The following is a 23,507-nucleotide window of genomic DNA, read 5'->3' as shown; positions in this document are numbered from 1 at the left end:
CCGAGTTGAAGAAACACATATATATCTCCAAAAAACAAAAATCTGTGTTAGAAGCTACAGAATCTAGCACACTGTTTCTGTGGAAAAACTGAGTCGGGTTTTGAAAGGAATACTTCCTGCCACTTTGGTTCTATGAGGTGGAGATAGGCTCACTTTGTTGCAACTAGGCCTATTCAGCTCAGTTGATGAAACACATGTATCTCTCGAAAGAAAGCCATTGGAGTTAGAAGCACTAGCATCTACCATGTTGTTTACCTTTGTGAATATAGTTAGGTTTTGAAAGAAATACTTCCTGCAAAACAGAATGTTCAAAGTGGAGAAAGGTTCATTTTGTTCCATATAGGCCATTTCAGTAAGTTGAAGGAACACAAGTATCTCTCGATAGAAAACCAACTGTCTTAGAAGCAGGAGCATCTAGAACATTCTCTCCCTGTGAGAATAAAGTTAGTTTTCAAAGGAGTACTTTCTGCAAATCAAAGTTTTAAAGGTGGAGAAAGGCTCATTTTGTTGCAAATAGGCCTAGTCAGCTAAGGTGAAACACATGTATATCACAAATGAAAACCACTATTCAGAAGTAGGAGCATCTGGCACTTTGTTTCCCAGTGAGAATTGAGTGTATTTTAGTAGGAATACTTTGCGTATATTACACTTTTCAAGGTGGAGAAAGGCTCATTTGGTTCCAAATAGATCTATGCATCTAAGTAGAAGAAACACATGCATTTGTCGAAAGAAAACAATCCGTGTGAGAAGCAGTAGCAGGTAGCACATAGTTTCCCTGTGAGAATTGACTTAGTTCTTGCAGAAATACTTCCTTCTAATCATACTTTTCAAGGTAGATAATGGCTCATTTTGTTGTAAGTAGGCCTATTCAGCTAAGTTGTAGAAACATATGTATTTGTCAAAAGAACACCAACTGTGCTGGAAGCAAAGCATCTTGCTCATTATTTACATGTGAGCAGTGGGTCTGTTTTGGAAGGAATCCCTGCTGCAAGTCATAATATTCAGAGTGGAGAAAGGTTCATTTGGTTCCAAAGAGGACTCTTCCTCGAAGCTGAAGAAACATGTGTATCTTTCAACCAAAACCACACATGTTAACAGCAGGAGTACCAAGCACATTGTTTTCCTCCGATGATTGTGTCAGTTTTGGAAGGAATACATCCTTGAACAGTAGGGTTTCAAGGTGTGAGTAGGATCTGTTTACTTCATTAACCCTATTCAGCTGAGTTGAAGAAACACTTGTACGACTCCAAAGAAATCCATCCAGGCTAGCAGCTGCAGCATCTAGCACATTGTTTATATGTGACCACTGAGTTCCTTTTGAAATGAATACTTCCTGCAAATCATAGTTTTAAGATGTACAAAGGCTCATTTTCTTGCAAACACGGTATTCAAATTTGATGAAGAAACACATGTATCTCTTGAGGGAAAACTATCTGTGTTAGAAGCCAGAAGATATGGCATATGTTTTCCCTGGAGAATTGAGTGAGCTTTGGAAACTAGTACTCCAAGCTAATCATAGTTTTCACAGTGGAGAAAGGCTCATTTTGTTCCAAATAGGCCTATTCAGTTGAGTGGAGGAAACATATGTACCTCTCCAGAGAAAACCATCTATGCGAGTAGTTGCAACATCTACCGCATTGTTTCCTTCTGAGTATTGAGTTGGTTTTTGAAGAGAATATATCCTGCCAATAAGCCTTTTCAAGATGGAGAAATGCTCATTTTTTCCAAGTAGGCCTATTCAGCTGAGTTGTAGAAAGACATTGATCTCACCATAGAACATCATCTGTGTTAGAAGCAGGAGCCTCTGGCACACTGTTTCCTATTAAAATTGAGTTCGTTTTTAAAAGGAATACTTCCTGCAACTTAGATGTTTCAAGGTGGAGATAAGCTCTCTCTGTTCCGAATAGGCCAATTTAGCTGAGTTGAAGAAACACATGTATCTTTCCAAAGAAAACTATCTATGTTAGAAGCTGCAGCATATAGCACATTGTTTCCTTATGAGAATTGAGCGTGTTTTAGAATGGAATGCGTCCTGCCACTTAGATTTTTCAAGGTGGAGTCAGGCTCTCATGTATGTCTCGAAAGAAATCTATCAATATTAGATTCTGCAGCCTCTAGCACATTGTTTTCCAGTGAGATTTGATGTAGCTTTTGAAAGGAATACTTCCTGCTATATGCATTTTCCAAAGTGGAGATAGGCTCTCTTTGTTCCAAAGAGGCCTATAAGGCTGAGTTCATGAAACACATATATCTCTGGGTAGAAACCCATGTGTGTTAGATTAGCAGCATCTTGCACATTGTCTCCCTGTGAGAACTGAGTTAGTTTTTCAAAGGAATACTTTCAGGAAATCGGAATTTTCTAAGTGGAGAAAGGCTCATTTTTTTCCAAACAAGCCTATTCACCGGTGGTGAAGAAACACATGTAGCTCTTGAAAGAAAACCATCTGTGTTAGAAGCAGGAATACCTAGCACGTTTATTCCCTGTGAGAATTCAGTTAGTTTTTGAATGGAATACTTCAAGCTTTCGGTATTTCAAGGTGGATATAGGCTCTGTTTGCTACAAATAGGCCTAGTAAGCTGAGTTGAAGAAACACTGTATCTCTTGAAAGAAAACCATGTGTTAGAAGCAGAGCACATTATTTCCCTGGGACCATTGAGTTAATTTCTGAAAGGAATTCTACCGGCCACTTGTGTTTTTCAAGGTGGAGATACGCTCTCTTTGTTCCAAATAGGTGTATTCAGCTAAGTTGATGAAACACATGTTTCTCTCGAAAGAAACCCATTTGTGTTAGAAGCAGTAGCGTCTAGTACATTGTTTCCCTGTGAGAATTGAGTTAGTTTTTCAAAGAAATACTTCCTCCAACTTCGGTGCGTAAAGATGGAGATAGGTTCTGTTAGCTCCAAATATGCCTATTCTTCTGAGTTAAAGGGCACATGCGTCTCTCCAAAGAAAACCATCTATGTTAGAAGTGGCAGCATGTAAAACATGGTTTCTCTGTAAGAATTGAGTTAGTTTTTGAAAGGAATACTTCCTGCTTCACATAGTTTTCCAGGTAGAGAAAGGCTTCTTTTTTTCCAAGTGGGCCTACTCAGGTAAGTTGAAGAAACACATGTATATCTCGAAAGGAAACCACCTGTGTTAGAAGCAGGAGCATCAAGCACATTGCTTCCCTGTGAGAATTGAGTTCATTTTTGAAAGGAAGACTTCCTGCCACTTAGGTGATTCAAGGTGGACAGAGGCTCTCTATGCCCCTAATAGGTATATGCAGCTGAGGTCAAGCAACCCATGTATCTCTCCAAAGCAAACCATCGATGTTAGCAGATGCAGGCTCAAGCACATTGTTTTCCTGTGAGATTTGAGCTAGTTTTTGAAAGGAATACTTCCTGCTATGTGGGTTCTCCAGGGTATTGCCCGGCTCTCTTTGTTAGAAATAGGCCTGTACAGGTGAGTTGGTCAAACACATATTTATCTTGAAAGAAAACCATGTGTGTTAGCACTACCCTGGGAGAATTGAGGTAGTTTCCAAAGCAGTACATAGTGCAAATCATAGTTTTGAAGATGCAGAAAGGCTCATTTTTTCCAAATTGGCCTATTCAGCTAAGTTTAAGAAACACATTTATTTTTGAAAAGAAGTCCATTTGTGTTAGAAGCAGCAGCATGTAGCACCTTTATTCCCTGTGAGAATTGAGTTAGATTTTGAAAGGAAGCTTAGCTGTTTCGAGGGGAGATAGGCTCGGTTTGCTCCCAAAAGGCTTCTTCACCTGAGTTGAAGAAATACATGTATCTATCCGAAGAAAGCCATCTGTGTTAGGAGCTGAAGCATCTTGCACAGAGCTTCCATGTAAATTCGTGTTACTTTTTGAAAGTAATACTTCCTGCAAATCATAATTTTCAAGGTCGAGAAAGGCTCATTTTCTTCCAAACAGGCAATTCAGCTGAGTTGAAGAAACACATGTACCTCTCCTTAGAAAAACATCTATGTCAGATGCTGCAGATTCCAGCACATTGTTTCCATGTGAGAATAGACTTAGTTTTTGAAAGGAATCCTTTTCTGCAACTTAGGTATTTGAAGGTGGAGTTCGGCTCTGTTTGCTCCAAATAGGTATATTCAGCTGAGTATACCTCTCCTAAGAAAAACATCTTTGTTAGAAGCTGCACCATCAAGCCTATTGTTTCCTTTTGAGAGTTGAGTTAGTTTTTGAAAGGAATACTTCATGCTAGGTGGGTTTTCCATGGTACAGATAGCCTCTCTTTGTTCCAAGGTGTTCTATACACCTGAGTTGATGAATCACGCATGTCTCTCAAAAGAAACCCATGTGTGTAAAAAGCAGCAGAATCTATCACATTGTTTACCTCTGAGAATTTAGTTAATTATTGAAAGGAATACTTCCTGCAAATCAGAATTTTCAAGGTTGAGAAAGGCTCATTTATTTCCAAGTAGACCTATTCAGCCGAGTTGAAGAAACACATATATATCTCCAAAAAACAAAAATCTGTGTTAGAAGCTACATAATCTAGCACACTGTTTCTGTGGAAAAACTGAGTCGGGTTTTGAAAGGAATACTTCCTGCCACTTTGGTTCTATGAGGTGGAGATAGGCTCACTTTGTTGCAAATAGGCCTATTCAGCTCAGTTGATGAAACACATGTATCTCTCGAAAGAAAGCCATTGGAGTTAGAAGCACTAGCATCTACCATGTTGTTTACCTTTGTGAATATAGTTAGGTTTTGAAAGAAATACTTCCTGCAAAACAGAATGTTCAAAGTGGAGAAAGGTTCATTTTGTTCCATATAGGCCATTTCAGTAAGTTGAAGGAACACAAGTATCTCTCGATAGAAAACCAACTGTCTTAGAAGCAGGAGCATCTAGAACATTCTCTCCCTGTGAGAATAAAGTTAGTTTTCAAAGGAGTACTTTCTGCAAATCAAAGTTTTAAAGGTGGAGAAAGGCTCATTTTGTTGCAAATAGGCCTAGTCAGCTAAGGTGAAACACATGTATATCACAAATGAAAACCACTATTCAGAAGTAGGAGCATCTGGCACTTTGTTTCCCAGTGAGAATTGAGTGTATTTTAGTAGGAATACTTTGCGTATATTACACTTTTCAAGGTGGAGAAAGGCTCATTTGGTTCCAAATAGATCTATGCATCTAAGTAGAAGAAACACATGCATTTGTCGAAAGAAAACAATCCGTGTGAGAAGCAGTAGCAGGTAGCACATAGTTTCCCTGTGAGAATTGACTTAGTTCTTGCAGAAATACTTCCTTCTAATCATACTTTTCAATGTAGATAATGGCTCATTTTGTTGTAAGTAGGCCTATTCAGCTAAGTTGTAGAAACATATGTATTTGTCAAAAGAACACCAACTGTGCTGGAAGCAAAGCATCTTGCTCATTATTTACATGTGAGCAGTGGGTCTGTTTTGGAAGGAATCCCTGCTGCAAGTCATAATATTCAGAGTGGAGAAAGGTTCATTTGGTTCCAAAGAGGACTCTTCCTCGAAGCTGAAGAAACATGTGTATCTTTCAAACAAAACCACACATGTTAACAGCAGGAGTACCAAGCACATTGTTTTCCTCCGATGATTGTGTCAGTTTTGGAAGGAATACATCCTTGAACAGTAGGGTTTCAAGGTGTGAGTAGGATCTGTTTACTTCATTAACCCTATTCAGCTGAGTTGAAGAAACACTTGTACGACTCCAAAGAAATCCATCCAGGCTAGCAGCTGCAGCATCTAGCACATTGTTTATATGTGACCACTGAGTTCCTTTTGAAATGAATACTTCCTGCAAATCATAGTTTTTAAGATGTACAAAGGCTCATTTTCTTGCAAACACGGTATTCAAATTTGATGAAGAAACACATGTATCTCTTGAGGGAAAACTATCTGTGTTAGAAGCCAGAAGATATGGCATATGTTTTCCCTGGAGAATTGAGTGAGCTTTGGAAACTAGTACTCCAAGCTAATCATAGTTTTCACAGTGGAGAAAGGCTCATTTTGTTCCAAATAGGCCTATTCAGTTGAGTGGAGGAAACATATGTACCTCTCCAGAGAAAACCATCTATGCGAGTAGTTGCAACATCTAACGCATTGTTTCCTTCTGAGTATTGAGTTGGTTTTTGAAGAGAATATATCCTGCCAATAAGCCTTTTCAAGATGGAGAAATGCTCATTTTTTCCAAGTAGGCCTATTCAGCTGAGTTGTAGAAAGACATTGATCTCACCATAGAACATCATCTGTGTTAGAAGCAGGAGCCTCTGGCACACTGTTTCCTATTAAAATTGAGTTCGTTTTTAAAAGGAATACTTCCTGCAACTTAGATGTTTCAAGGTGGAGATAAGCTCTCTCTGTTCCGAATAGGCCAATTTAGCTGAGTTGAAGAAACACATGTATCTTTCCAAAGAAAACTATCTATGTTAGAAGCTGCAGCATATAGCACATTGTTTCCTTATGAGAATTGAGCGTGTTTTAGAATGGAATGCGTCCTGCCACTTAGATTTTTCAAGGTGGAGTCAGGCTCTCATGTATGTCTCGAAAGAAATCTATCAATATTAGATTCTGCAGCCTCTAGCACATTGTTTTCCAGTGAGATTTGATGTAGCTTTTGAAAGGAATACTTCCTGCTATATGCATTTTCCAAAGTGGAGATAGGCTCTCTTTGTTCCAAAGAGGCCTATAAGGCTGAGTTCATGAAACACATATATCTCTGGGTAGAAACCCATGTGTGTTAGATTAGCAGCATCTTGCACATTGTCTCCCTGTGAGAACTGAGTTAGTTTTTCAAAGGAATACTTTCAGGAAATCGGAATTTTCTAAGTGGAGAAAGGCTCATTTTTTTCCAAACAAGCCTATTCACCGGTGGTGAAGAAACACATGTAGCTCTTGAAAGAAAACCATCTGTGTTAGAAGCAGGAATACCTAGCACGTTTATTCCCTGTGAGAATTCAGTTAGTTTTTGAATGGAATACTTCAAGCTTTCGGTATTTCAAGGTGGATATAGGCTCTGTTTGCTACAAATAGGCCTAGTAAGCTGAGTTGAAGAAACACTGTATCTCTTGAAAGAAAACCATATGTGTTAGAAGCAGAGCACATTATTTCCCTGGGACCATTGAGTTAATTTCTGAAAGGAATTCTACCGGCCACTTGTGTTTTTCAAGGTGGAGATACGCTCTCTTTGTTCCAAATAGGTGTATTCAGCTAAGTTGATGAAACACATGTTTCTCTCGAAAGAAACCCATTTGTGTTAGAAGCAGTAGCGTCTAGTACATTGTTTCCCTGTGAGAATTGAGTTAGTTTTTCAAAGAAATACTTCCTCCAACTTCGGTGCGTAAAGATGGAGATAGGTTCTGTTAGCTCCAAATATGCCTATTCTTCTGAGTTAAAGGGCACATGCGTCTCTCCAAAGAAAACCATCTATGTTAGAAGTGGCAGCATGTAAAACATGGTTTCTCTGTAAGAATTGAGTTAGTTTTTGAAAGGAATACTTCCTGCTTCACATAGTTTTCCAGGTAGAGAAAGGCTTCTTTTTTTCCAAGTGGGCCTACTCAGGTAAGTTGAAGAAACACATGTATATCTCGAAAGGAAACCACCTGTGTTAGAAGCAGGAGCATCAAGCACATTGCTTCCCTGTGAGAATTGAGTTCATTTTTGAAAGGAAGACTTCCTGCCACTTAGGTGATTCAAGGTGGACAGAGGCTCTCTATGCCCCTAATAGGTATATGCAGCTGAGGTCAAGCAACCCATGTATCTCTCCAAAGCAAACCATCGATGTTAGCAGATGCAGGCTCAAGCACATTGTTTTCCTGTGAGATTTGAGCTAGTTTTTGAAAGGAATACTTCCTGCTATGTGGGTTCTCCAGGGTATTGCCCGGCTCTCTTTGTTAGAAATAGGCCTGTACAGGTGAGTTGGTCAAACACATATTTATCTTGAAAGAAAACCATGTGTGTTAGCACTACCCTGGGAGAATTGAGGTAGTTTCCAAAGCAGTACATAGTGCAAATCATAGTTTTGAAGATGCAGAAAGGCTCATTTTTTCCAAATTGGCCTATTCAGCTAAGTTTAAGAAACACATTTATTTTTGAAAAGAAGTCCATTTGTGTTAGAAGCAGCAGCATGTAGCACCTTTATTCCCTGTGAGAATTGAGTTAGATTTTGAAAGGAAGCTTAGCTGTTTCGAGGGGAGATAGGCTCGGTTTGCTCCCAAAAGGCTTCTTCACCTGAGTTGAAGAAATACATGTATCTATCCGAAGAAAGCCATCTGTGTTAGGAGCTGAAGCATCTTGCACAGAGCTTCCATGTAAATTCGTGTTACTTTTTGAAAGTAATACTTCCTGCAAATCATAATTTTCAAGGTGGAGAAAGGCTCATTTTCTTCCAAACAGGCAATTCAGCTGAGTTGAAGAAACACATGTACCTCTCCTTAGAAAAACATCTATGTCAGATGCTGCAGATTCCAGCACATTGTTTCCATGTGAGAATAGACTTAGTTTTTGAAAGGAATCCTTTTCTGCAACTTAGGTATTTGAAGGTGGAGTTCGGCTCTGTTTGCTCCAAATAGGTATATTCAGCTGAGTATACCTCTCCTAAGAAAAACATCTTTGTTAGAAGCTGCACCATCAAGCCTATTGTTTCCTTTTGAGAGTTGAGTTAGTTTTTGAAAGGAATACTTCATGCTAGGTGGGTTTTCCATGGTACAGATAGCCTCTCTTTGTTCCAAGGTGTTCTATACACCTGAGTTGATGAATCACGCATGTCTCTCAAAAGAAACCCATGTGTGTAAAAAGCAGCAGAATCTATCACATTGTTTACCTCTGAGAATTTAGTTAATTATTGAAAGGAATACTTCCTGTAAATCAGAATTTTCAAGGTTGAGAAAGGCTCATTTATTTCCAAGTGGACCTATTCAGCCGAGTTGAAGAAACACATATATATCTCCAAAAAACAAAAATCTGTGTTAGAAGCTACATAATCTAGCACACTGTTTCTGTGGAAAAACTGAGTCGGGTTTTGAAAGGAATACTTCCTGCCACTTTGGTTCTATGAGGTGGAGATAGGCTCACTTTGTTGCAAATAGGCCTATTCAGCTCAGTTGATGAAACACATGTATCTCTCGAAAGAAAGCCATTGGAGTTAGAAGCACTAGCATCTGCCATGTTGTTTACCTTTGTGAATATAGTTAGGTTTTGAAAGAAATACTTCCTGCAAAACAGAATGTTCAAAGTGGAGAAAGGTTCATTTTGTTCCATATAGGCCATTTCAGTAAGTTGAAGGAACACAAGTATCTCTCGATAGAAAACCAACTGTCTTAGAAGCAGGAGCATCTAGAACATTCTCTCCCTGTGAGAATAAAGTTAGTTTTCAAAGGAGTACTTTCTGCAAATCAAAGTTTTAAAGGTGGAGAAAGGCTCATTTTGTTGCAAATAGGCCTAGTCAGCTAAGGTGAAACACATGTATATCACAAATGAAAACCACTATTCAGAAGTAGGAGCATCTGGCACTTTGTTTCCCAGTGAGAATTGAGTGTATTTTAGTAGGAATACTTTGCGTATATTACACTTTTCAAGGTGGAGAAAGGCTCATTTGGTTCCAAATAGATCTATGCATCTAAGTAGAAGAAACACATGCATTTGTCGAAAGAAAACAATCCGTGTGAGAAGCAGTAGCAGGTAGCACATAGTTTCCCTGTGAGAATTGACTTAGTTCTTGCAGAAATACTTCCTTCTAATCATACTTTTCAATGTAGATAATGGCTCATTTTGTTGTAAGTAGGCCTATTCAGCTAAGTTGTAGAAACATATGTATTTGTCAAAAGAACACCAACTGTGCTGGAAGCAAAGCATCTTGCTCATTATTTACATGTGAGCAGTGGGTCTGTTTTGGAAGGAATCCCTGCTGCAAGTCATAATATTCAGAGTGGAGAAAGGTTCATTTGGTTCCAAAGAGGACTCTTCCTCGAAGCTGAAGAAACATGTGTATCTTTCAAACAAAACCACACATGTTAACAGCAGGAGTACCAAGCACATTGTTTTCCTCCGATGATTGTGTCAGTTTTGGAAGGAATACATCCTTGAACAGTAGGGTTTCAAGGTGTGAGTAGGATCTGTTTACTTCATTAACCCTATTCAGCTGAGTTGAAGAAACACTTGTACGACTCCAAAGAAATCCATCCAGGCTAGCAGCTGCAGCATCTAGCACATTGTTTATATGTGACCACTGAGTTCCTTTTGAAATGAATACTTCCTGCAAATCATAGTTTTTAAGATGTACAAAGGCTCATTTTCTTGCAAACACGGTATTCAAATTTGATGAAGAAACACATGTATCTCTTGAGGGAAAACTATCTGTGTTAGAAGCCAGAAGATATGGCATATGTTTTCCCTGGAGAATTGAGTGAGCTTTGGAAACTAGTACTCCAAGCTAATCATAGTTTTCACAGTGGAGAAAGGCTCATTTTGTTCCAAATAGGCCTATTCAGTTGAGTGGAGGAAACATATGTACCTCTCCAGAGAAAACCATCTATGCGAGTAGTTGCAACATCTAACGCATTGTTTCCTTCTGAGTATTGAGTTGGTTTTTGAAGAGAATATATCCTGCCAATAAGCCTTTTCAAGATGGAGAAATGCTCATTTTTTCCAAGTAGGCCTATTCAGCTGAGTTGTAGAAAGACATTGATCTCACCATAGAACATCATCTGTGTTAGAAGCAGGAGCCTCTGGCACACTGTTTCCTATTAAAATTGAGTTCGTTTTTAAAAGGAATACTTCCTGCAACTTAGATGTTTCAAGGTGGAGATAAGCTCTCTCTGTTCCGAATAGGCCAATTTAGCTGAGTTGAAGAAACACATGTATCTTTCCAAAGAAAACTATCTATGTTAGAAGCTGCAGCATATAGCACATTGTTTCCTTATGAGAATTGAGCGTGTTTTAGAACGGAATCCGTCCTGCCACTTAGATTTTTCAAGGTGGAGTCAGGCTCTCATGTATGTCTCGAAAGAAATCTATCAATATTAGATTCTGCAGCCTCTAGCACATTGTTTTCCAGTGAGATTTGATGTAGCTTTTGAAAGGAATACTTCCTGCTATATGCATTTTCCAAAGTGGAGATAGGCTCTCTTTGTTCCAAAGAGGCCTATAAGGCTGAGTTCATGAAACACATATATCTCTGGGTAGAAACCCATGTGTGTTAGATTAGCAGCATCTTGCACATTGTCTCCCTGTGAGAACTGAGTTAGTTTTTCAAAGGAATACTTTCAGGAAATCGGAATTTTCTAAGTGGAGAAAGGCTCATTTTTTTCCAAACAAGCCTATTCACCGGTGGTGAAGAAACACATGTAGCTCTTGAAAGAAAACCATCTGTGTTAGAAGCAGGAATACCTAGCACGTTTATTCCCTGTGAGAATTCAGTTAGTTTTTGAATGGAATACTTCAAGCTTTCGGTATTTCAAGGTGGATATAGGCTCTGTTTGCTACAAATAGGCCTAGTAAGCTGAGTTGAAGAAACACTGTATCTCTTGAAAGAAAACCATATGTGTTAGAAGCAGAGCACATTATTTCCCTGGGACCATTGAGTTAATTTCTGAAAGGAATTCTACCGGCCACTTGTGTTTTTCAAGGTGGAGATACGCTCTCTTTGTTCCAAATAGGTGTATTCAGCTAAGTTGATGAAACACATGTTTCTCTCGAAAGAAACCCATTTGTGTTAGAAGCAGTAGCGTCTAGTACATTGTTTCCCTGTGAGAATTGAGTTAGTTTTTCAAAGAAATACTTCCTCCAACTTCGGTGCGTAAAGATGGAGATAGGTTCTGTTAGCTCCAAATATGCCTATTCTTCTGAGTTAAAGGGCACATGCGTCTCTCCAAAGAAAACCATCTATGTTAGAAGTGGCAGCATGTAAAACATGGTTTCTCTGTAAGAATTGAGTTAGTTTTTGAAAGGAATACTTCCTGCTTCACATAGTTTTCCAGGTAGAGAAAGGCTTCTTTTTTTCCAAGTGGGCCTACTCAGGTAAGTTGAAGAAACACATGTATATCTCGAAAGGAAACCACCTGTGTTAGAAGCAGGAGCATCAAGCACATTGCTTCCCTGTGAGAATTGAGTTCATTTTTGAAAGGAAGACTTCCTGCCACTTAGGTGATTCAAGGTGGACAGAGGCTCTCTATGCCCCTAATAGGTATATGCAGCTGAGGTCAAGCAACCCATGTATCTCTCCAAAGCAAACCATCGATGTTAGCAGATGCAGGCTCAAGCACATTGTTTTCCTGTGAGATTTGAGCTAGTTTTTGAAAGGAATACTTCCTGCTATGTGGGTTCTCCAGGGTATTGCCCGGCTCTCTTTGTTAGAAATAGGCCTGTACAGGTGAGTTGGTCAAACACATATTTATCTTGAAAGAAAACCATGTGTGTTAGCACTACCCTGGGAGAATTGAGGTAGTTTCCAAAGCAGTACATAGTGCAAATCATAGTTTTGAAGATGCAGAAAGGCTCATTTTTTCCAAATTGGCCTATTCAGCTAAGTTTAAGAAACACATTTATTTTTGAAAAGAAGTCCATTTGTGTTAGAAGCAGCAGCATGTAGCACCTTTATTCCCTGTGAGAATTGAGTTAGATTTTGAAAGGAAGCTTAGCTGTTTCGAGGGGAGATAGGCTCGGTTTGCTCCCAAAAGGCTTCTTCACCTGAGTTGAAGAAATACATGTATCTATCCGAAGAAAGCCATCTGTGTTAGGAGCTGAAGCATCTTGCACAGAGCTTCCATGTAAATTCGTGTTACTTTTTGAAAGTAATACTTCCTGCAAATCATAATTTTCAAGGTGGAGAAAGGCTCATTTTCTTCCAAACAGGCAATTCAGCTGAGTTGAAGAAACACATGTACCTCTCCTTAGAAAAACATCTATGTCAGATGCTGCAGATTCCAGCACATTGTTTCCATGTGAGAATAGACTTAGTTTTTGAAAGGAATCCTTTTCTGCAACTTAGGTATTTGAAGGTGGAGTTCGGCTCTGTTTGCTCCAAATAGGTATATTCAGCTGAGTATACCTCTCCTAAGAAAAACATCTTTGTTAGAAGCTGCACCATCAAGCCTATTGTTTCCTTTTGAGAGTTGAGTTAGTTTTTGAAAGGAATACTTCATGCTAGGTGGGTTTTCCATGGTACAGATAGCCTCTCTTTGTTCCAAGGTGTTCTATACACCTGAGTTGATGAATCACGCATGTCTCTCAAAAGAAACCCATGTGTGTAAAAAGCAGCAGAATCTATCACATTGTTTACCTCTGAGAATTTAGTTAATTTTTGAAAGGAATACTTCCTGCAAATCAGAATTTTCAAGGTTGAGAAAGGCTCATTTATTTCCAAGTGGACCTATTCAGCCGAGTTGAAGAAACACATATATATCTCCAAAAAACAAAAATCTGTGTTAGAAGCTACAGAATCTAGCACACTGTTTCTGTGGAAAAACTGAGTCGGGTTTTGAAAGGAATACTTCCTGCCACTTTGGTTCTATGAGGTGGAGATAGGCTCACTTTGTTGCAACTAGGCCTATTCAGCTCAGTTGATGAAACACATGTATCTCTCGAAAGAAAGCCATTGGAGTTAGAAGCACTAGCATCTACCATGTTGTTTACCTTTGTGAATATAGTTAGGTTTTGAAAGAAATACTTCCTGCAAAACAGAATGTTCAAAGTGGAGAAAGGTTCATTTTGTTCCATATAGGCCATTTCAGTAAGTTGAAGGAACACAAGTATCTCTCGATAGAAAACCAACTGTCTTAGAAGCAGGAGCATCTAGAACATTCTCTCCCTGTGAGAATAAAGTTAGTTTTCAAAGGAGTACTTTCTGCAAATCAAAGTTTTAAAGGTGGAGAAAGGCTCATTTTGTTCCAAATAGGCCTAGTCAGCTAAGGTGAAACACATGTATATCACAAATGAAAACCACTATTCAGAAGTAGGAGCATCTGGCACTTTGTTTCCCAGTGAGAATTGAGTGTATTTTAGTAGGAATACTTTGCGTATATTACACTTTTCAAGGTGGAGAAAGGCTCATTTGGTTCCAAATAGATCTATGCATCTAAGTAGAAGAAACACATGCATTTGTCGAAAGAAAACAATCCGTGTGAGAAGCAGTAGCAGGTAGCACATAGTTTCCCTGTGAGAATTGACTTAGTTCTTGCAGAAATACTTCCTTCTAATCATACTTTTCAAGGTAGATAATGGCTCATTTTGTTGTAAGTAGGCCTATTCAGCTAAGTTGTAGAAACATATGTATTTGTCAAAAGAACACCAACTGTGCTAGAAGCAAAGCATCTTGCTCATTATTTACATGTGAGCAGTGGGTCTGTTTTGGAAGGAATCCCTGCTGCAAGTCATAATATTCAGAGTGGAGAAAGGTTCATTTGGTTCCAAAGAGGACTCTTCCTCGAAGCTGAAGAAACATGTGTATCTTTCAAACAAAACCACACATGTTAACAGCAGGAGTACCAAGCACATTGTTTTCCTCCGATGATTGTGTCAGTTTTGGAAGGAATACATCCTTGAACAGTAGGGTTTCAAGGTGTGAGTAGGATCTGTTTACTTCATTAACCCTATTCAGCTGAGTTGAAGAAACACTTGTACGACTCCAAAGAAATCCATCCAGGCTAGCAGCTGCAGCATCTAGCACATTGTTTATATGTGACCACTGAGTTCCTTTTGAAATGAATACTTCCTGCAAATCATAGTTTTTAAGATGTACAAAGGCTCATTTTCTTGCAAACACGGTATTCAAATTTGATGAAGAAACACATGTATCTCTTGAGGGAAAACTATCTGTGTTAGAAGCCAGAAGATATGGCATATGTTTTCCCTGGAGAATTGAGTGAGCTTTGGAAACTAGTACTCCAAGCTAATCATAGTTTTCACAGTGGAGAAAGGCTCATTTTGTTCCAAATAGGCCTATTCAGTTGAGTGGAGGAAACATATGTACCTCTCCAGAGAAAACCATCTATGCGAGTAGTTGCAACATCTAACGCATTGTTTCCTTCTGAGTATTGAGTTGGTTTTTGAAGAGAATATATCCTGCCAATAAGCCTTTTCAAGATGGAGAAATGCTCATTTTTTCCAAGTAGGCCTATTCAGCTGAGTTGTAGAAAGACATTGATCTCACCATAGAACATCATCTGTGTTAGAAGCAGGAGCCTCTGGCACACTGTTTCCTATTAAAATTGAGTTCGTTTTTAAAAGGAATACTTCCTGCAACTTAGATGTTTCAAGGTGGAGATAAGCTCTCTCTGTTCCGAATAGGCCAATTTAGCTGAGTTGAAGAAACACATGTATCTTTCCAAAGAAAACTATCTATGTTAGAAGCTGCAGCATATAGCACATTGTTTCCTTATGAGAATTGAGCGTGTTTTAGAACGGAATCCGTCCTGCCACTTAGATTTTTCAAGGTGGAGTCAGGCTCTCATGTATGTCTCGAAAGAAATCTATCAATATTAGATTCTGCAGCCTCTAGCACATTGTTTTCCAGTGAGATTTGATGTAGCTTTTGAAAGGAATACTTCCTGCTATATGCATTTTCCAAAGTGGAGATAGGCTCTCTTTGTTCCAAAGAGGCCTATAAGGCTGAGTTCATGAAACACATATATCTCTGGGTAGAAACCCATGTGTGTTAGATTAGCAGCATCTTGCACATTGTCTCCCTGTGAGAACTGAGTTAGTTTTTCAAAGGAATACTTTCAGGAAATCGGAATTTTCTAAGTGGAGAAAGGCTCATTTTTTTCCAAACAAGCCTATTCACCGGTGGTGAAGAAACACATGTAGCTCTTGAAAGAAAACCATCTGTGTTAGAAGCAGGAATACCTAGCACGTTTATTCCCTGTGAGAATTCAGTTAGTTTTTGAATGGAATACTTCAAGCTTTCGGTATTTCAAGGTGGATATAGGCTCTGTTTGCTACAAATAGGCCTAGTAAGCTGAGTTGAAGAAACACTGTATCTCTTGAAAGAAAACCATATGTGTTAGAAGCAGAGCACATTATTTCCCTGGGACAATTGAGTTAATTTCTGAAAGGAATTCTACCGGCCACTTGTGTTTTTCAAGGTGGAGATACGCTCTCTTTGTTCCAAATAGGTGTATTCAGCTAAGTTGATGAAACACATGTTTCTCTCGAAAGAAACCCATTTGTGTTAGAAGCAGTAGCGTCTAGTACATTGTTTCCCTGTGAGAATTGAGTTAGTTTTTCAAAGAAATACTTCCTCCAACTTCGGTGCGTAAAGATGGAGATAGGTTCTGTTAGCTCCAAATATGCCTATTCTTCTGAGTTAAAGGGCACATGCGTCTCTCCAAAGAAAACCATCTATGTTAGAAGTGGCAGCATGTAAAACATGGTTTCTCTGTAAGAATTGAGTTAGTTTTTGAAAGGAATACTTCCTGCTTCACATAGTTTTCCAGGTAGAGAAAGGCTTCTTTTTTTCCAAGTGGGCCTACTCAGGTAAGTTGAAGAAACACATGTATATCTCGAAAGGAAACCACCTGTGTTAGAAGCAGGAGCATCAAGCACATTGCTTCCCTGTGAGAATTGAGTTCATTTTTGAAAGGAAGACTTCCTGCCACTTAGGTGATTCAAGGTGGACAGAGGCTCTCTATGCCCCTAATAGGTATATGCAGCTGAGGTCAAGCAACCCATGTATCTCTCCAAAGCAAACCATCGATGTTAGCAGATGCAGGCTCAAGCACATTGTTTTCCTGTGAGATTTGAGCTAGTGTTTGAAAGGAATACTTCCTGCTATGTGGGTTCTCCAGGGTATTGCCCGGCTCTCTTTGTTAGAAATAGGCCTGTACAGGTGAGTTGGTCAAACACATATTTATCTTGAAAGAAAACCATGTGTGTTAGCACTACCCTGGGAGAATTGAGGTAGTTTCCAAAGCAGTACATAGTGCAAATCATAGTTTTGAAGATGCAGAAAGGCTCATTTTTTCCAAATTGGCCTATTCAGCTAAGTTTAAGAAACACATTTATTTTTGAAAAGAAGTCCATTTGTGTTAGAAGCAGCAGCATGTAGCACCTTTATTCCCTGTGAGAATTGAGTTAGATTTTGAAAGGAAGCTTAGCTGTTTCGAGGGGAGATAGGCTCGGTTTGCTCCCAAAAGGCTTCTTCACCTGAGTTGAAGAAATACATGTATCTATCCGAAGAAAGCCATCTGTGTTAGGAGCTGAAGCATCTTGCACAGAGCTTCCATGTAAATTCGTGTTACTTTTTGAAAGTAATACTTCCTGCAAATCATAATTTTCAAGGTGGAGAAAGGCTCATTTTCTTCCAAACAGGCAATTCAGCTGAGTTGAAGAAACACATGTACCTCTCCTTAGAAAAACATCTATGTCAGATGCTGCAGATTCCAGCACATTGTTTCCATGTGAGAATAGACTTAGTTTTTGAAAGGAATCCTTTTCTGCAACTTAGGTATTTGAAGGTGGAGTTCGGCTCTGTTTGCTCCAAATAGGTATATTCAGCTGAGTATACCTCTCCTAAGAAAAACATCTTTGTTAGAAGCTGCACCATCAAGCCTATTGTTTCCTTTTGAGAGTTGAGTTAGTTTTTGAAAGGAATACTTCATGCTAGGTGGGTTTTCCATGGTACAGATAGCCTCTCTTTGTTCCAAGGTGTTCTATACACCTGAGTTGATGAATCACGCATGTCTCTCAAAAGAAACCCATGTGTGTAAAAAGCAGCAGAATCTATCACATTGTTTACCTCTGAGAATTTAGTTAATTTTTGAAAGGAATACTTCCTGCAAATCAGAATTTTCAAGGTTGAGAAAGGCTCATTTATTTCCAAGTGGACCTATTCAGCCGAGTTGAAGAAACACATATATATCTCCAAAAAACAAAAATCTGTGTTAGAAGCTACAGAATCTAGCACACTGTTTCTGTGGAAAAACTGAGTCGGGTTTTGAAAGGAATACTTCCTGCCACTTTGGTTCTATGAGGTGGAGATAGGCTCACTTTGTTGCAAATAGGCCTATTCAGCTCAGTTGATGAAACACATGTATCTCTCGAAAGAAAGCCATTGGAGTTAGAAGCACTAGCATCTACCATGTTGTTTACCTTTGTGAATATAGTTAGGTTTTGAAAGAAATACTTCCTGCAAAACAGAATGTTCAAAGTGGAGAAAGGTTCATTTTGTTCCATATAGGCCATTTCAGTAAGTTGAAGGAACACAAGTATCTCTCGATAGAAAACCAACTGTCTTAGAAGCAGGAGCATCTAGAACATTCTCTCCCTGTGAGAATAAAGTTAGTTTTCAAAGGAGTACTTTCTGCAAATCAAAGTTTTAAAGGTGGAGAAAGGCTCATTTTGTTCCAAATAGGCCTAGTCAGCTAAGGTGAAACACATGTATATCACAAATGAAAACCACTATTCAGAAGTAGGAGCATCTGGCACTTTGTTTCCCAGTGAGAATTGAGTGTATTTTAGTAGGAATACTTTGCGTATATTACACTTTTCAAGGTGGAGAAAGGCTCATTTGGTTCCAAATAGATCTATGCATCTAAGTAGAAGAAACACATGCATTTGTCGAAAGAAAACAATCCGTGTGAGAAGCAGTAGCAGGTAGCACATAGTTTCCCTGTGAGAATTGACTTAGTTCTTGCAGAAATACTTCCTTCTAATCATACTTTTCAATGTAGATAATGGCTCATTTTGTTGTAAGTAGGCCTATTCAGCTAAGTTGTAGAAACATATGTATTTGTCAAAAGAACACCAACTGTGCTAGAAGCAAAGCATCTTGCTCATTATTTACATGTGAGCAGTGGGTCTGTTTTGGAAGGAATCCCTGCTGCAAGTCATAATATTCAGAGTGGAGAAAGGTTCATTTGGTTCCAAAGAGGACTCTTCCTCGAAGCTGAAGAAACATGTGTATCTTTCAAACAAAACCACACATGTTAACAGCAGGAGTACCAAGCACATTGTTTTCCTCCGATGATTGTGTCAGTTTTGGAAGGAATACATCCTTGAACAGTAGGGTTTCAAGGTGTGAGTAGGATCTGTTTACTTCATTAACCCTATTCAGCTGAGTTGAAGAAACACTTGTACGACTCCAAAGAAATCCATCCAGGCTAGCAGCTGCAGCATCTAGCACATTGTTTATATGTGACCACTGAGTTCCTTTTGAAATGAATACTTCCTGCAAATCATAGTTTTTAAGATGTACAAAGGCTCATTTTCTTGCAAACACGGTATTCCAATTTGATGAAGAAACACATGTATCTCTTGAGGGAAAACTATCTGTGTTAGAAGCCAGAAGATATGGCATATGTTTTCCCTGGAGAATTGAGTGAGCTTTGGAAACTAGTACTCCAAGCTAATCATAGTTTTCACAGTGGAGAAAGGCTCATTTTGTTCCAAATAGGCCTATTCAGTTGAGTGGAGGAAACATATGTACCTCTCCAGAGAAAACCATCTATGCGAGTAGTTGCAACATCTAACGCATTGTTTCCTTCTGAGTATTGAGTTGGTTTTTGAAGAGAATATATCCTGCCAATAAGCCTTTTCAAGATGGAGAAATGCTCATTTTTTCCAAGTAGGCCTATTCAGCTGAGTTGTAGAAAGACATTGATCTCACCATAGAACATCATCTGTGTTAGAAGCAGGAGCCTCTGGCACACTGTTTCCTATTAAAATTGAGTTCGTTTTTAAAAGGAATACTTCCTGCAACTTAGATGTTTCAAGGTGGAGATAAGCTCTCTCTGTTCCGAATAGGCCAATTTAGCTGAGTTGAAGAAACACATGTATCTTTCCAAAGAAAACTATCTATGTTAGAAGCTGCAGCATATAGCACATTGTTTCCTTATGAGAATTGAGCGTGTTTTAGAACGGAATCCGTCCTGCCACTTAGATTTTTCAAGGTGGAGTCAGGCTCTCATGTATGTCTCGAAAGAAATCTATCAATATTAGATTCTGCAGCCTCTAGCACATTGTTTTCCAGTGAGATTTGATGTAGCTTTTGAAAGGAATACTTCCTGCTATATGCATTTTCCAAAGTGGAGATAGGCTCTCTTTGTTCCAAAGAGGCCTATAAGGCTGAGTTCATGAAACACATATATCTCTGGGTAGAAACCCATGTGTGTTAGATTAGCAGCATCTTGCACATTGTCTCCCTGTGAGAACTGAGTTAGTTTTTCAAAGGAATACTTTCAGGAAATCGGAATTTTCTAAGTGGAGAAAGGCTCATTTTTTTCCAAACAAGCCTATTCACCGGTGGTGAAGAAACACATGTAGCTCTTGAAAGAAAACCATCTGTGTTAGAAGCAGGAATACCTAGCACGTTTATTCCCTGTGAGAATTCAGTTAGTTTTTGAATGGAATACTTCAAGCTTTCGGTATTTCAAGGTGGATATAGGCTCTGTTTGCTACAAATAGGCCTAGTAAGCTGAGTTGAAGAAACACTGTATCTCTTGAAAGAAAACCATATGTGTTAGAAGCAGAGCACATTATTTCCCTGGGACCATTGAGTTAATTTCTGAAAGGAATTCTACCGGCCACTTGTGTTTTTCAAGGTGGAGATACGCTCTCTTTGTTCCAAATAGGTGTATTCAGCTAAGTTGATGAAACACATGTTTCTCTCGAAAGAAACCCATTTGTGTTAGAAGCAGTAGCGTCTAGTACATTGTTTCCCTGTGAGAATTGAGTTAGTTTTTCAAAGAAATACTTCCTCCAACTTCGGTGCGTAAAGATGGAGATAGGTTCTGTTAGCTCCAAATATGCCTATTCTTCTGAGTTAAAGGGCACATGCGTCTCTCCAAAGAAAACCATCTATGTTAGAAGTGGCAGCATGTAAAACATGGTTTCTCTGTAAGAATTGAGTTAGTTTTTGAAAGGAATACTTCCTGCTTCACATAGTTTTCCAGGTAGAGAAAGGCTTCTTTTTTTCCAAGTGGGCCTACTCAGGTAAGTTGAAGAAACACATGTATATCTCGAAAGGAAACCACCTGTGTTAGAAGCAGGAGCATCAAGCACATTGCTTCCCTGTGAGAATTGAGTTCATTTTTGAAAGGAAGACTTCCTGCCACTTAGGTGATTCAAGGTGGACAGAGGCTCTCTATGCCCCTAATAGGTATATGCAGCTGAGGTCAAGCAACCCATGTATCTCTCCAAAGCAAACCATCGATGTTAGCAGATGCAGGCTCAAGCACATTGTTTTCCTGTGAGATTTGAGCTAGTTTTTGAAAGGAATACTTCCTGCTATGTGGGTTCTCCAGGGTATTGCCCGGCTCTCTTTGTTAGAAATAGGCCTGTACAGGTGAGTTGGTCAAACACATATTTATCTTGAAAGAAAACCATGTGTGTTAGCACTACCCTGGGAGAATTGAGGTAGTTTCCAAAGCAGTACATAGTGCAAATCATAGTTTTGAAGATGCAGAAAGGCTCATTTTTTCCAAATTGGCCTATTCAGCTAAGTTTAAGAAACACATTTATTTTTGAAAAGAAGTCCATTTGTGTTAGAAGCAGCAGCATGTAGCACCTTTATTCCCTGTGAGAATTGAGTTAGATTTTGAAAGGAAGCTTAGCTGTTTCGAGGGGAGATAGGCTCGGTTTGCTCCCAAAAGGCTTCTTCACCTGAGTTGAAGAAATACATGTATCTATCCGAAGAAAGCCATCTGTGTTAGGAGCTGAAGCATCTTGCACAGAGCTTCCATGTAAATTCGTGTTACTTTTTGAAAGTAATACTTCCTGCAAATCATAATTTTCAAGGTGGAGAAAGGCTCATTTTCTTCCAAACAGGCAATTCAGCTGAGTTGAAGAAACACATGTACCTCTCCTTAGAAAAACATCTATGTCAGATGCTGCAGATTCCAGCACATTGTTTCCATGTGAGAATAGACTTAGTTTTTGAAAGGAATCCTTTTCTGCAACTTAGGTATTTGAAGGTGGAGTTCGGCTCTGTTTGCTCCAAATAGGTATATTCAGCTGAGTATACCTCTCCTAAGAAAAACATCTTTGTTAGAAGCTGCACCATCAAGCCTATTGTTTCCTTTTGAGAGTTGAGTTAGTTTTTGAAAGGAATACTTCATGCTAGGTGGGTTTTCCATGGTACAGATAGCCTCTCTTTGTTCCAAGGTGTTCTATACACCTGAGTTGATGAATCACGCATGTCTCTCAAAAGAAACCCATGTGTGTAAAAAGCAGCAGAATCTATCACATTGTTTACCTCTGAGAATTTAGTTAATTTTTGAAAGGAATACTTCCTGCAAATCAGAATTTTCAAGGTTGAGAAAGGCTCATTTATTTCCAAGTGGACCTATTCAGCCGAGTTGAAGAAACACATATATATCTCCAAAAAACAAAAATCTGTGTTAGAAGCTACAGAATCTAGCACACTGTTTCTGTGGAAAAACTGAGTCGGGTTTTGAAAGGAATACTTCCTGCCACTTTGGTTCTATGAGGTGGAGATAGGCTCACTTTGTTGCAAATAGGCCTATTCAGCTCAGTTGATGAAACACATGTATCTCTCGAAAGAAAGCCATTGGAGTTAGAAGCACTAGCATCTACCATGTTGTTTACCTTTGTGAATATAGTTAGGTTTTGAAAGAAATACTTCCTGCAAAACAGAATGTTCAAAGTGGAGAAAGGTTCATTTTGTTCCATATAGGCCATTTCAGTAAGTTGAAGGAACACAAGTATCTCTCGATAGAAAACCAACTGTCTTAGAAGCAGGAGCATCTAGAACATTCTCTCCCTGTGAGAATAAAGTTAGTTTTCAAAGGAGTACTTTCTGCAAATCAAAGTTTTAAAGGTGGAGAAAGGCTCATTTTGTTGCAAATAGGCCTAGTCAGCTAAGGTGAAACACATGTATATCACAAATGAAAACCACTATTCAGAAGTAGGAGCATCTGGCACTTTGTTTCCCAGTGAGAATTGAGTGTATTTTAGTAGGAATACTTTGCGTATATTACACTTTTCAAGGTGGAGAAAGGCTCATTTGGTTCCAAATAGATCTATGCATCTAAGTAGAAGAAACACATGCATTTGTCGAAAGAAAACAATCCGTGTGAGAAGCAGTAGCAGGTAGCACATAGTTTCCCTGTGAGAATTGACTTAGTTCTTGCAGAAATACTTCCTTCTAATCATACTTTTCAATGTAGATAATGGCTCATTTTGTTGTAAGTAGGCCTATTCAGCTAAGTTGTAGAAACATATGTATTTGTCAAAAGAACACCAACTGTGCTAGAAGCAAAGCATCTTGCTCATTATTTACATGTGAGCAGTGGGTCTGTTTTGGAAGGAATCCCTGCTGCAAGTCATAATATTCAGAGTGGAGAAAGGTTCATTTGGTTCCAAAGAGGACTCTTCCTCGAAGCTGAAGAAACATGTGTATCTTTCAAACAAAACCACACATGTTAACAGCAGGAGTACCAAGCACATTGTTTTCCTCCGATGATTGTGTCAGTTTTGGAAGGAATACATCCTTGAACAGTAGGGTTTCAAGGTGTGAGTAGGATCTGTTTACTTCATTAACCCTATTCAGCTGAGTTGAAGAAACA

This window comes from Castor canadensis, chromosome 6 (assembly GCF_047511655.1).
Source record: "Castor canadensis chromosome 6, mCasCan1.hap1v2, whole genome shotgun sequence".
NCBI lineage: Eukaryota > Metazoa > Chordata > Mammalia > Rodentia > Castoridae > Castor > Castor canadensis.
This window is presented reverse-complemented; position numbering follows the sequence as displayed.